Source organism: Rattus norvegicus, chromosome 12, assembly GCF_036323735.1.
Source record: "Rattus norvegicus strain BN/NHsdMcwi chromosome 12, GRCr8, whole genome shotgun sequence".
Classification (NCBI taxonomy): Eukaryota; Metazoa; Chordata; class Mammalia; order Rodentia; family Muridae; genus Rattus; species Rattus norvegicus.
This window is the reverse complement of record NC_086030.1, coordinates 29,058,605-29,071,951: the sequence shown is the minus strand read 5'-3', so window position 1 is coordinate 29,071,951 and position 13,347 is coordinate 29,058,605. Positions and strand designations below refer to the sequence as shown.

Here is a 13,347-nt window from a genome sequence, read left to right as displayed (position 1 = left end):
ATATGGACAGGCACACGGTCACAGGATGTCACAGAATTTCCTTCTCTCTGCCTTTACTCTCTTTGACTTCTTCTTCAACATAGCCGTTAACTTTATCTTTTGTATGTATGTATGTATGATGTGTGTGTGTGATGTATGTATATGTGTATGTGTGTGTATGTATATATGGGAGGGAGGGAGGGAGGGAGGGAGAGAGAGAGAGAGAGAGAGAGAGAGAGAGAGAGAGAGAGAGAGCGAGCGCAGTATTCATAAATGCCAGAAGAGAGTCCCTGGGGCTGGTACTTGTGACCCATCCTGAATGTATGTCAGGAACTGAACTCAGGTCCTCTGGAAGACCATCAAGTGCTCTTAACCTCTGAGCTTTCCAGCCCCAAAGACAGCTTTTTGAACCATGGGTCATGGCCTCACAGAAGTTCCACAAAAGTTGAGAACAGTGAAATATTATCGAATGAATAATGACCGAAGATTATTAAACATCAAATACAAAAATGAATCTAATGTGTCAATGTGTCATACTGTGTGGTGTAACTGCTGCCTTGGTTTGGTACACATAATTGAGCAATACATTAAACACTATACACCATCATACCACACATACAATGCTGACAAAAGCTGCCTGAAATGCCTTGTCTGAGATTCAAGACGTATATTATAAATTATTATACATGTACATTTTTCTTATAGAAACAAAATAGTTGATTCCAGAAAGCAAATATATTAATATTTTTCAACTTTGATTCCTCAGCAGGGATGTATCAAATAGTGTTTGAATGTTTGATGTCAAAATTGCTGCTATGGCCAGTGAGAGGACTAGACCATAAAGTAAGGGACTGGCCACCAAGCCTGATAATCTGAGTTTGATCCTTGGGACCAACATGGTGGAAACAGAGAACTGTAGTCTCCCCTTCCCCCCAACAACTATGCTCTTTTAACGTAGAGGCAAACATGCCCACATTAATGAGAGAAGGCATACAGAAAAAAAGTTATTGACATGAACTTCTATAGATTGCTATCTGTAAGCAGATGTGGGCAGGTGAAAGATAAGGCTAGAGCCTGTGATTGGACAGTAGAAAAGGAGGGTGGGCAGAAAGTTTTTAAGAGGTGGAAGAGATAGGAGGGGGGAAGGAAGGAAGGAAGATGGAGGAAAAGAAATACAATACAGATTCTGTGTGGCTTAAATTGCCACAGGTAGCTATGAATATCTTATAAGGGGTGGATAATTACAGAACAATTTGTCTTATCTAGGTAGGCAGTTTATATCAATATCAACTGACTCAATTTATTGTGCAGATGTTTTGTGGGGTGAGAATTTACTGATATAAATCTTATGGATAAATTACAAGCCTCTAGAATTTTGATTTTACTGGGTTACAGGGGTTTGTGACTGCTAACCACAGAGGGGCAGATGGCTGGGAATGTGAGCAGAATCTGCACAAGAGAGCTGTGAGATGGGCAGTAATGGGACCACCAGGGCCAGAGAGTAGATGGTGTTATTGTGGGATGGTGCTTTTTTTAGTCCTTCCACTTCCACTTCATAAAAGAATCACTCAGTGAATTTGATTTAGCGTTGGGACAGAATTTCCAACAGTTTCTGAAGTTGCCCCAAACATGTTTAGATGAAATAGATTTCTCAGCATCAAAAAGTATAAATCAAAATATGGACCAGCTCTGAAAAACTTTGAAGATGTTCCAAGTCCTGTGGTATCAATTAGCCAATGTTTGACTCTTCATGTAACCATAAAAAAAGCACAACAGGTCATGAACATGCAAATCAGTTTTTAAAGATCTCTAGTGAATGATAAAATGACATACAGGTCAAAGAATCATTTTAAAATACACTCTTTACGGTTATGATAAGTCAATGGACAATTTTTATATGTATTTTATAAATCTATATACTCGGAGTTCTACACAAGTTTCTTAGGAGTCTAGAGGTCACAATTGGAACATTTTTAAGAAAACTTGATTGCAATAATCAGACTCATTCTGTTAGAATCTGACAGGAAGGATGGTAGATTGTTTGGGGACAAATGTATCTGTTGTCAGTCATGATGACCTGAGTTCAGTCCCCAGGATTGATATAGAAGAGAACTGATTCCTAGAGGCTGTCCTCTGACTTCTGACTCTCTATTGCATGCAATGAATTAGTGCCTTAGTTAGGGTTTTACTGCTGTGAACAGACCATGACCAATGCAACTCTTAGACACCATTTAACTGGGGTTGGCTTACAGGTTCAGACCATTGTCATCAAGGTGAGAACATGGCAGCATCCAGGCAGGCATGGTGCAGGAGGGCCTGAGAGTTCTACATCTTCATCTGAAGGCTGCTAGCAGAATACTGGCTTCCGGGCAGCTATCATGAGGATATTGAAGCCCCCACACACAGCAAAACACCTATTTCAACAAGGCCAACACCTCCAACAAGTGCTACTTGCTGGGCCGAGCATATACAATCTATGACAGTAAGAAAGAAAGGAAGAAAGTCAGTAAATCAATAAATGTATTCAGAAGAAAATCCTACAAGTGTCAGCAGCAATTTGGAATTTAAGTGGCCTCAATGATTCATGTGTTAAAGGTTTCGGTCCCAGGTTAGTGCTACTTGGGAGTAAAAGCCTTTAAGAGGGGGCTTTAATGAGCAACCCTTAGGATAGTGGAGAGTGTACTCTTGGAAGATTTTGAGACTTCCCCACTTGATCTCACACGCTTTCTTTTCCAAGCCATGAGGTGAGTAGTTTAACTCAACCCTTTCACTTTTACCATGCAGGCCAACCAAATGCTCCTTAGTCTCCAGTAAATATATGGGCCCAAATGAACCTTTCTAAGTCGAACCCTTAAGAAGTTGATCAGCTCAGAACTGTGTTGTTAGAACCCAGGCCAGCCTGCTGCTGAGACTACTTGTGGAAGCCTCCCTACCTTGAGGAAACATCAAGCTCCTCTATCCAGGACCTGTTTAGAAGTCTGTAAATAGACTCCTTGTGCGTCCAAGTTTCAGGAGAATGACAGACCTCAGGTTGCCAGACTCCCTGGCACCTCAGAGTGGTCACACATCCTCTCTCACCCATTTAATGGGTAATTTGTCCGTCTTCTCGTACATCTTCTGAGTCACACACATTTTCTCTGGAATTCCACCCCCTCCTGCTGCCTGGGAATGAGGCAAGCCTAGCTGTGGGCTTGTGCTATGAAGCCTTCCCTTCTCTGATGTCTAAAAAGAGGGGTGCCCACTTTACTGAGAGCTCCTGCCAGGTGGCTGTCTGCAGGGTAACTCTTCTATTCAACTTCTTACCCCCAAGCACAGTCCACCTCAGTGTCCCCTTGAATCTCACACTCCAAGGCCTTCTTTTGTTAGTGAAAGAATTGTACTAATACAGGGCCAGGCAGATGTCACCAGTGGAGAAGTCCTGCTGGGGTGAACGTCACAGCCCCTTACAGAGTAACTGGGGCCACTCGGTCTTTCTTCTGCTGAGCACACCGGATCATCTAGATGTGTGATGTAGACATTGTCATGACTTTATGTCTGACTGTAGAGCAAACACTGAGCTAGACATTTTACATGTTACTTCAAATGCTTTGCTAGTCTCTGTAAGTTGTCATTATGAGCCTCTTTTACAGGTGATAAGACTTAAGATCAAGGAGATGATACAGTTAGTTAGACTTACCCAGGCTTTCGCTGGAGTTGTGATTTCAGAGTCAGAGCCCTGGTTGCACTGCCAGGCACTTACGCTAAGGCACCTGACCTCTGTAGTCTGCCCGAAGAGACAATAGTGAAAGGCAGAGAAAAAGAGTTATTTCAAAGACCTGCTTTGGAAAAAGAAACAAAGTCTTAGTAATGTCCCCCTTGGCTTCATATTTGAGAGGCTGGTATAAAACTTAGGTTTAAGTATCAGGCAAGAGGTATGCATGTCCTGATCAAGATGTGGTCCTGCATATCACTGTGGTCCTGTTCCTTACTGTGATCCTGCCCATCAACATGGTCCTGTTCATCTCTGTGGTCCAGCCCACCACTGTGGTCCTGTTCATCTCTGTGGTCCTACACATCAACATGGACCTACTCATCACTGTGGTCTTGAACACCAATATGGTCTCAACCATAACTGACCCACCATTGTCTCATGTCTTTTCTCTTCCTTAGAGACAAGTCTGCCTCTGGCTGCCATTTTGTTTCGATGGTTTGACAGCCTGTGGATAAATGCAAGTATCTTTCATGAGAATATCTTCACTGGTGCCGAGATGGTTACAGTTCTACTAGTCCATGAGCCCAAATCACAGCTGTCTAGTCTTTACACACGCTATGTATCCATCATAGATTGTCAAATGACAATGGTAGCATGCTCATGTGGAGCCCCAGGTTTTACTGAGCATCATCATTTGCAATAATACTTAATCATTGTGCCTGAGGAAAAAGAAAGTTCTGGATCTAGGTCTTGTATCAGCAATTAAATGCCTGACCCAGGCATGGCATATATTGCCTCTCTTTACAATTCATTGGCCAGTACTGATGACATAGCCCTAAGCTACCATGATGTGCAGCTGTGTGAAAGTACGTGCAGCCTCATATGTATTGCACACCTGCCCATATCCAGCCAGATATTTTCACTGAATGACAGCAGCTGGAGAAGTAATGAAGAGCATGGGTTTTAAACTACAGTTTAAACTACAGTTTTGTGGGACCCTGTTTACTTAACCTTCCCCAGCTTCAGTTCCCTTACCTGTTAAATGGGGGAAATGATTGTGGAGGGTTGTAAGGATGTAATGAGATCATGCAAACAGAGAACTTAGAAAAACCCACGATTCCTATAAGAAATACACCTCCCTGGAACAGGATGATCAGGATTTCAGTAATTGTGTAGAGATTGGCATGTTGCAAGCCTAGAACCAGGTTGTCTTGGGACATCTTCACGCTTAATAGCAGTCACTTACTATGTTCCTCTATATCTGAGCTAACGTGTTCATGACAACTGGATAAATGCCTTGGAATATATAGCTTCCTCCAACCAAGAGTCAGTGAGTGCCATCACAGAGCAGCTGAGGCCTATAGCGAAGATTCCCCAGGTATTCTGGAACCCATCCACTTTATGTCCCCACCCATGTGCATTAAAAATATCTTGCTTTAGGCCTTTCTTTACTTTGTCAGCATAAACACATGATGAAACCTTGACCACATTGAAGATGGAATTTCGGGTGACTGAAATATGCACGCCTTGGCCATAGTTATTCGTGCTTGGCTGCAGAATAAACTCTCTTTTGGCCCCCTTTAGGGGAGAACTGTGTTTTTGTGTTGACATGAATGATGAACTCTTTTATGCTTCTCTATTTTGTCATAGTTGTTATGCATGAGTGGGGTAAATAATAATAAATGGGTAATCGTCTGAGCATATGCTGGAGATTAAAGCTTCATTTTTTACCAAATACTCATGACCTATCTTCTTGGTAGGTAGGAAAACATCCAATTAAAGTATTAAGAGCTGCATAAGCCTAGCAACCTCAATTCAAATTTCAGCTTCTTACATAAGAAGCTACACATAGCCACAAAGTACTGAAACTCCAGCAATAGGGGGATGGGGAGTAGGGATAGGCCAATCCCAGGAGCTCAATGCCCAGCCAGCATAGGAGGATAATGAGTTCCAATTTCATTGAGAGAACACGTCTTAAAAATAAGGTGGAGAGTGATAAATGAAGACCTAATATCCTCCTCTAGCTTCTATATGCTCATGCACATGTATGTTTAGGTACACACACACACACACACACACACACACACACACACACACACACACACTGAATCACACAGCTGTCTTATTTTCCTTCAGTTCCTCCAGGTATGTGGTTTGCTTGACTAAAATTTGAGATCTCCAGGGGTTCTTCCAGGCATTTAGAAACAGCTTTTACTTAAAGTCATTGATTTCTTACTTGGAACCACAAGGTCACGAGCAACAAAATGAAGCCGGGCACCTCTGTCTTCATTCTCCATGTTCTTTGCTCTGGGTCAGCTACCTGATTACTTCCACAGCTCAGAGTGTTAATCAGTCCAAGAGTGTCTGCATAGCCTCGCCCATCCTCCTTTAAGGCTAAAGGCCTTTCTCACAAAAGTTCAGTAAGCCTAGAAGGGAGGTTTCTGGGCTAATGATGAGGTGTCTTCCTGTGCTATTTTTTTTAAAAAAAATATCTTATTTTTGAATTCAGAGATGCCCAAAAGTCTCCAGTCATTATCCTGAACCTGTGGTCACCTCGGAGTCGAGGTTGAGCAGAACAATGCTGATAGAGAGGTCATCCCACACAGGAGTAGCTAATCTCATGGAAACTGCCTTTTTACCCAGTGCTCTACAAAGCACTGACTGCTACCTAAACCATCTAGAATCGCCTTGAAACCTGTTCCTTGATCACTTCTTGTCGTGCCTTTTCTTGCGATATTCCACCTCATTCAGAAATCATCCTCACTGGGAATTCCTTAGGCTACGTCTCTTACTCCTTCTGAGAACGTCACAGATCTTTGACAAATACTACTGAGATGTCAAGAACCTCACTAGAAGTGTTTGAAATACAATCTTGTTCAAAGTTTTTACTGTATTAGGGTTTTCTAGAGAGACTGAAGTAGCATAACACACACACACACACACACACACACAGAGAGAGAGAGAGAGAGAGGAGAGAGGAGAGAGGAGAGAGGAGAGAGGATAGATTTATTTTTCTTTATTATGCTAAATGAATTACACTAAATAAGGGTTTTTCATCATGTCATTTTGAGGTACCCACATGCATGCATATATGAACATATGTGTGTGTGTGTATTACGTTGCACATTATCATTTTTACTGTGGATTTAAATGATATGTCATATCTAACATACCACCATTGCATGGTGTTTAAAGTCCCAAGAAAAGAGAGTTATTATCACTGTATTTTAGTTGATTTTCTCTCGGCTATGAACAACCTTCTGACAAGAATCATGTTAATGAAAGAAGGGTTTATTTTAATCTCTCAACTCAAGGGTACAGTCTATTATGGTACAGACGTCACTAGGGCAGGAATATAAGGCAGGAGGGTGTTTTGCATCCACAGTTAAGAAACAGAGGTGAAACAAGCCAAGCATAGTGTTGCATGCCTTTAATCCCAGCTCAGAAGGCAGAGGCAAACCTCTGTGGGTTTGGAGCCAACCTAGTCTACAGAGTACATTCCAGGATAGCCACAGCTACAAAGTAAGACCCTGCTAAAATAGGAAAAAAATACTAATGAAACAAAATGAAACAGGTGAATGCTGGCTCTCATCTTCCTTGCTTTCTGCTTTTAATTTTAAATAGTTATATATTTTGTTTGCGTGTATGGAGGTGGAGATCAGAAGACAAACTGCAGAAACTGGTTCTCTCTTTCTACCATGTGAATTCTCAAGACCCAGGCTGTTATTGCTTTGAGCAATTACCTATACCCACAGAGCCATCTGACTGGCTCCTAAACTTACTTCCTTCTTTTTATTCTTCCTGGGGCCTAAGCACATGGTATTGTGTCTCCCACATTAAATTTATGAACCGTACATTCCCACTTAAACATCTCTAGAGACACCCTGACATATACACCTAGAAGCATGTCTCCAGGTGATTCTGAATCCTGTCAGCTTGACAGAATATGAGCTATCACACCCCCTACGGACAGCCTGTCATCTTAGGAGAGCCTTAAAGAACCCTTGATTGTTTGGTGCAATGTGAAAATCTAACATAGCCTTGAACTTGAATTTTGGGTAGTGTCATCTCTGCCCTTGGAGAAGGCTAATATAAAGCTGTTCTAGGAGGCTGGAAAATGAAATGTATCATGGCCCAGGATATAGGCCAGGAGCATGGTTATGTCTTTCTGCCTGGGGATGGGGCCAATTGCAGCTATGTGGAAGGCTGGTTTCCATGGTGTCAGAAGATTTATCAAGCTCAAGTCTCCCGATGAGCAGTTTTGCCTCACCAGGGATTGCTTCTCCAAGAGCTAGCTTTTGCCTCATTTCATCTGAGTTCACCCAAACGGAATAATTTTCAAGGAAGCAGTAATTTAGATCCCTTGAGCTTTTTCACACCCTTTGGTGGACTAAATCATAAATCCACTTTTTAATTTTAGATTTATTTTTTGACATTTGTCTTTTCATTTACATGCACGTGTGTGTGTTGTGTGTGTGTGTGTGTGTGTGTGTGTGTGTGTGTGACATGTGCCTGTGTGATTACAAACACACAGAGAGGGTTGGAGAGAGGATCAGATTTCCCATAACTGGAGTCATGGCTAGCTGTGAGCAGCTTCATTTGGGTGCTGGGAACTGACGTCAGGTCATGTTCAAGAGCAGTCCACTTACCTCACTGCTGAGCCATTTCTCCAGCTTCCCTCAAACCAACATCTGTTGCCCGAAAGCGAAGCCTCTGTGACAGAAAGCATCTAAAGAACTGGAACGTTGAGACAGGTCGTTTGTTTACTAATAGTAAGAAGCAGAGGAAGTAGGAGCTTTTTGGAAATGAAGTGGCTCTCTCAGAAGAATAGATCAGTTGGGGCAATGTCCGGTCCATAACCCAGACTGCTCTTTTGTAGTGTAAGGTTTCCCACCCTGCAATGCTAATGTTCTTTCTGTAAACATTCTTGGTACAGTTGTATTCCACTTGTAGATACTTGGAAGCTGCTTTACCAGGAAAAAAAGAGCAAGCGTGATTAACAATGTAGCGAGCTGGACAAAGAGAGAGCTTGTGTGCTGTACAAGTACAAGGTCCTTTGTTCAATCCCTGAAATACGTGTTAACAAAAGAAGCCAGCAGTGGTAATAATGGACTTGTAATCTAGTGCTGTAGAGATGACAGCAGGAAGACCCCTGGGGCTCAGGTGACAGCCACCTGGTCTACTTAGTAGTTATATAATTGTGAGTTGACTGTGACCTCTACATGTATGCATACTCAAGTGCACGAAGATCCCCCTACACACAGTGCACACACATGGACACATATGTATACATACACATGCACACACATGTACACACATATACATAATGTATATGCTCAGTATGGATATAGAGAATGACAATTAAATAACATTTAAAAATAATATCATATGAAAAGGAAGAATTGCTAAAAATTGTTAGGTCTAGTTGGAGTTTACACATGGGCTTCTGGATAGAGTATATCTGTCTTAGGGGAAACATCATTGTGGGGTCAATCAGCTGCATACAAATAAAGCAGCATGCATAGTCTCATCTCTTGAATGTTCCCCTCTTATTATACATTTAACTATTTGAATTTTCCTATGTAATACATTTTGATCATTCATTTGTTCTTTCTCTTCTTTCAAGTCCTCCCAGATCCTATCCAACCAGCTTCATGTTCTAAAGAGAAAAAAAATCACCAAACCATAACAATGACCACACGTGAGCACATGCACACACACGCACACACATGCAAACACACATGCACACGCGTGTGCGTGCACACACATACACTAGAATCCATGTTGGTGCTGGGCAATCACTCCTGAGCAGGAAGCCCATCCTGGAGTGTGGTTGATGTACCATATATCTCTACTGATTTTTTTTTCTCTCCTGACAGCTATCAATTGCATATAGCTTCCTGGTTAGGGGGTAGGACTTTGTGCCTACTTTTCCTTCTTGGTGCTAGAATTTTCTCCGGCTTGAATCTGAGCAGATCTTCTGCAGGTTGCTACAATCTCTGTGAGTTCATATGTGCATCAGCCCTGTTATGTCTGAGAGATACTGTTTCCTTTGAATCTTCCATCACTTTTGGATCTTACAATATTTCCACTTCCTCTTCCAAATAGATCTTTGAGCCTTGAGGGAAGAGATGGATTGACCATTAAGAGTTCTTGCTCCTTTTCCAGAAGGCCTGGGTTAGAATCCCAGTACTCACAAGGAAACTTGTTAACTCCAGCCATTGCAGGCATGAATACACATGCAGACACATATATACACTCACATACATGCACATACACACACACACACACACACACACACACACGATCCCATTATTAAAAACTTGTGACAAACTTCATGTTAGACAATTACAGTCATCTTAATACTCCTCTTAGTTAAGACCAGAATTACTCAGTGTGAATGACAGTCACTATTCTTGCCGGGAATCTTACTGATACCATGAGGTCTCTGTGAGATTGCCTTTCACTCTGTTGCTCTACCACAAGCATCTAAAAGTTAATACCTAGCATAGGAGCAAACTTCTAGATCCCTTCTGTGACAGGGATGGCATCTCTTTTGAATACTTGATTCCAGTTTATTGTTTTAATAAACATATTTTCTTCATGCCCTGCTTTGGAGCCTTTGTAGAATAATATTATGTGCCAAAAAGTAATATATAATATATGGTCTACCAAATTATTTCAAGGAAATACATAGATATAAAAACACAAGACTTCATTAGAACCATTATCTCATCAAAAGTTGAAGAAAACCATTCTTGGTAGACTGCTTTGTCATTTCACAACTGTTGGTTTAACAATGCCTGACAATCGGGTAGCCAATCATTCTACCTCTTGTCAATCTTCCTTTACTTAAGGACAATAAAGACCCAAAAACTTAGAGATAATCATTGTACAGATTAGACTCCCGCTTTTATGTATGACTGAAGTATCAAGTAATTTTTTAAAATTAGCATCTTTGATTTTGTACTCCATCAATCCATTTCAAAGATAAGATTCGTGCTTACCACACTTCAGGGATGCTTCAATAATTAGAAGAATCTAACAGCTTTTTTCTTTTTCTTTTTCTTTGAGAGAGAGGGGGGGAGAGACAGAGACAGAGACAGAGAGAGACAGAGAGGGAGGGAGGGAGGGAGGGAGAGAGAGGCTTGGTTTCTGAGGCAGGCGAGATGGATCAGTGCCCACTGTTCTTCTAGAGAACTGGAGTTCAGGTACCAGCAACCTCAATGAGTAGTTCATAGCTGTGACACCCTTCTCTGGCCTCTACAAGCATATAGTCATCTTAATTACATACCTGTACTGTGTGTGTGTGTGTGTGTGTGTGTGTGTGCGCACACTATAAAATATATCCACCACAATTCCACAATTACCACCACCATCAAGTATATTTTGGTAAGGCGTGGAAAGCAGTCATACACATAACTTGGTCGAGCTGCAGGAACTGGCTCTCATACTGAATTCCTCCACCTCCCTGCCAACATCACCATCTGGTTTTCCCTTAAACTATACCTGGAATATTGACTTCTTGGGTTCATGCTTTCTACCATCTCCTCTGTATGGATATTTCCCTGGTTTGGATCATCAATGCCTTTAGGCTACTTTGTTTACTTTCACGTTTCTAGATTTAGTCTATCAGTAACCTCTCACTTGAACTACAGAAATAATTTCTTGAAAAATTTCAACTGCATATTCTGTAGGCACCTGAAATCCAACATATTCAATAATTATATTATATTATCTCACAACTCATATGTATCTTAGTTGATGATAACTTAATCCACCAAATTGCTCAAAAGAAGAACCCCAATATTCTAGATTCTCTTATTTCCTTGTTTTGCCTTTCAACTTATTCATCAGATCCTTGTGACTTTATAGCATATATATATGTATATATATATATATATATACATACATACATATACACACACATATGAAAATATCTACCTTGTTCAATTATATGGACAGATTTTTAATTTATTTGTACTCTGTGTGTGTGTGTATGTGTGTTTACACACATGCAGATCACAGGTAGTTCTGTCCTTCTATTATGTAGGTAATGGAAATTGAGCTAGGTTGTCAGCTTGAGGGCAAACACCTTTATCTGTTGAGCCATCTTGCTAGCCCTCCACAGTCTATTTCTTGCTTGCTTATTCTATATTTCACAGCTATATGTAGTACCATCACTTTAACATCACCTTCTGAGGTGACAAAAATCTCAGCTTCCTGAATCACTCTGTCTGACATGCCTCTACATTTTAGTTACAATGCATTAATACTCTCACTGAATTTTCTGTCTCTTTTTTTGACCCTCCACCAGCCTTAGCTGTTCTTTTCACATAGAAATTATTTTTCTTACATATTTGCTCTGGGAAATCGCATTTGCCTTTTTATACCCAGCTCAATTATCATCACTGTGTGATGGCTTCCTTAACTTTACCAGGTAGAGTTAAATTTTCCCCCTTGTGTGAGTTTCTGGCAGAATCCTGAGTATCTAGATGATCATAACACACAATGGTCATTGTTTTGTATCTTTGTCCCTTTTTAATACTTTTAGACATGTATCTTTAGTTTCCCTAGCCTTGGTGACTAGTATAGTATCTGGGGGAAAAGTAGATGTCAAAGTATGTTTGCTGAATGAATAGTCTCAATTTCATGCTCCAAGAAATGCAACTCAAAGAGATGTCAGTACTACATTATGGTATTTCTTTGTGCAAGTGAGAGACAATTCAATACATAATTCTCACAGTTTCAGCAGTGTAACACATGTAATGTTTGGGCATTACCTAGGAAATGTATTCAATTTTTCTCTTGTCTGGATCACTTCCAACATGTATTTGTGTCAACTACTCCTCTCCACTGTAATCCCCCTCTTAGAAAAAGATGTTCATTTTGTACTTTTACTGCCTGCTTGTCACAGTTTGTAAGCTCTGTAAAAGAGGTTTCCTGCATTTATCATACAACTGAAAACTGTAATTAGGAAATGCGCAAATGTACTGGGACCTGCTCCAAGATAATGACTGTCTCTAGAAAGAAAACTGAGACCTGAGGCTCTCTATATCCTTGAATGGAGACAGATACTAATGGCAGGTTGAAAGGGCTTCTCAGAAAGACATGGACAGAGGGAACTGCCAAGACAAGACCTTTGTCTGCTCTGGAAATAGGACTTCATCTTCACCCATAGGTAAATATCCAAATGAACTGGGATGCCTGGTACATGATTTTGGTACATGACCTTGGTACAAGGTAAAGACATACTTCATACCTAAGAAGATTTTAACTCTTTTAGGCCACCATGTCTTTATTACAACACACACACACACACACACACACACACACACACACACACCTACACACACACACACACACACACACACACACACACACACAAATGTTCATATAAAAAAAGGAATATTTCTCTACTATCTATAGCCCCAGAAGTCAAATATCAGAACAAGTGGGTAGAATTTACAGAGACAATTTCAGGCTAAATTTTTTTCTGAAAATAAAATCAAACTTCTCAGTGAATGAGGGTACTCTCACTGTTGAAAGGTAGACTGGATGGGAGAGTGTTCCCACCATTGAAAGGCAGCCTGGATCTTATGTTACCCTGGATAACATACAATGACTTATGCTGAGGGGTGGTATGCAAGGGGGAGATGTGACAGTGATCAATCTGT

At 40.9% G+C, this 13,347-nt stretch overlaps 1 long non-coding RNA gene across 1 annotated transcript; it reads right to left on the bottom strand.

Moving 5' to 3' along the window:
- Positions 1-626: 626 nt before the first annotated feature.
- LOC120095927 (uncharacterized) lies at positions 627-10,569 on the bottom strand. Its single transcript, XR_005491905.2, has 2 exons — positions 3,656-10,569; positions 627-2,453 (listed from the first exon to the last, which is right to left on the bottom strand). It is a non-coding gene; the product is annotated as an uncharacterized LOC120095927 (long non-coding RNA).
- Between the last annotated feature and the right edge of the window lie 2,778 nt (positions 10,570-13,347).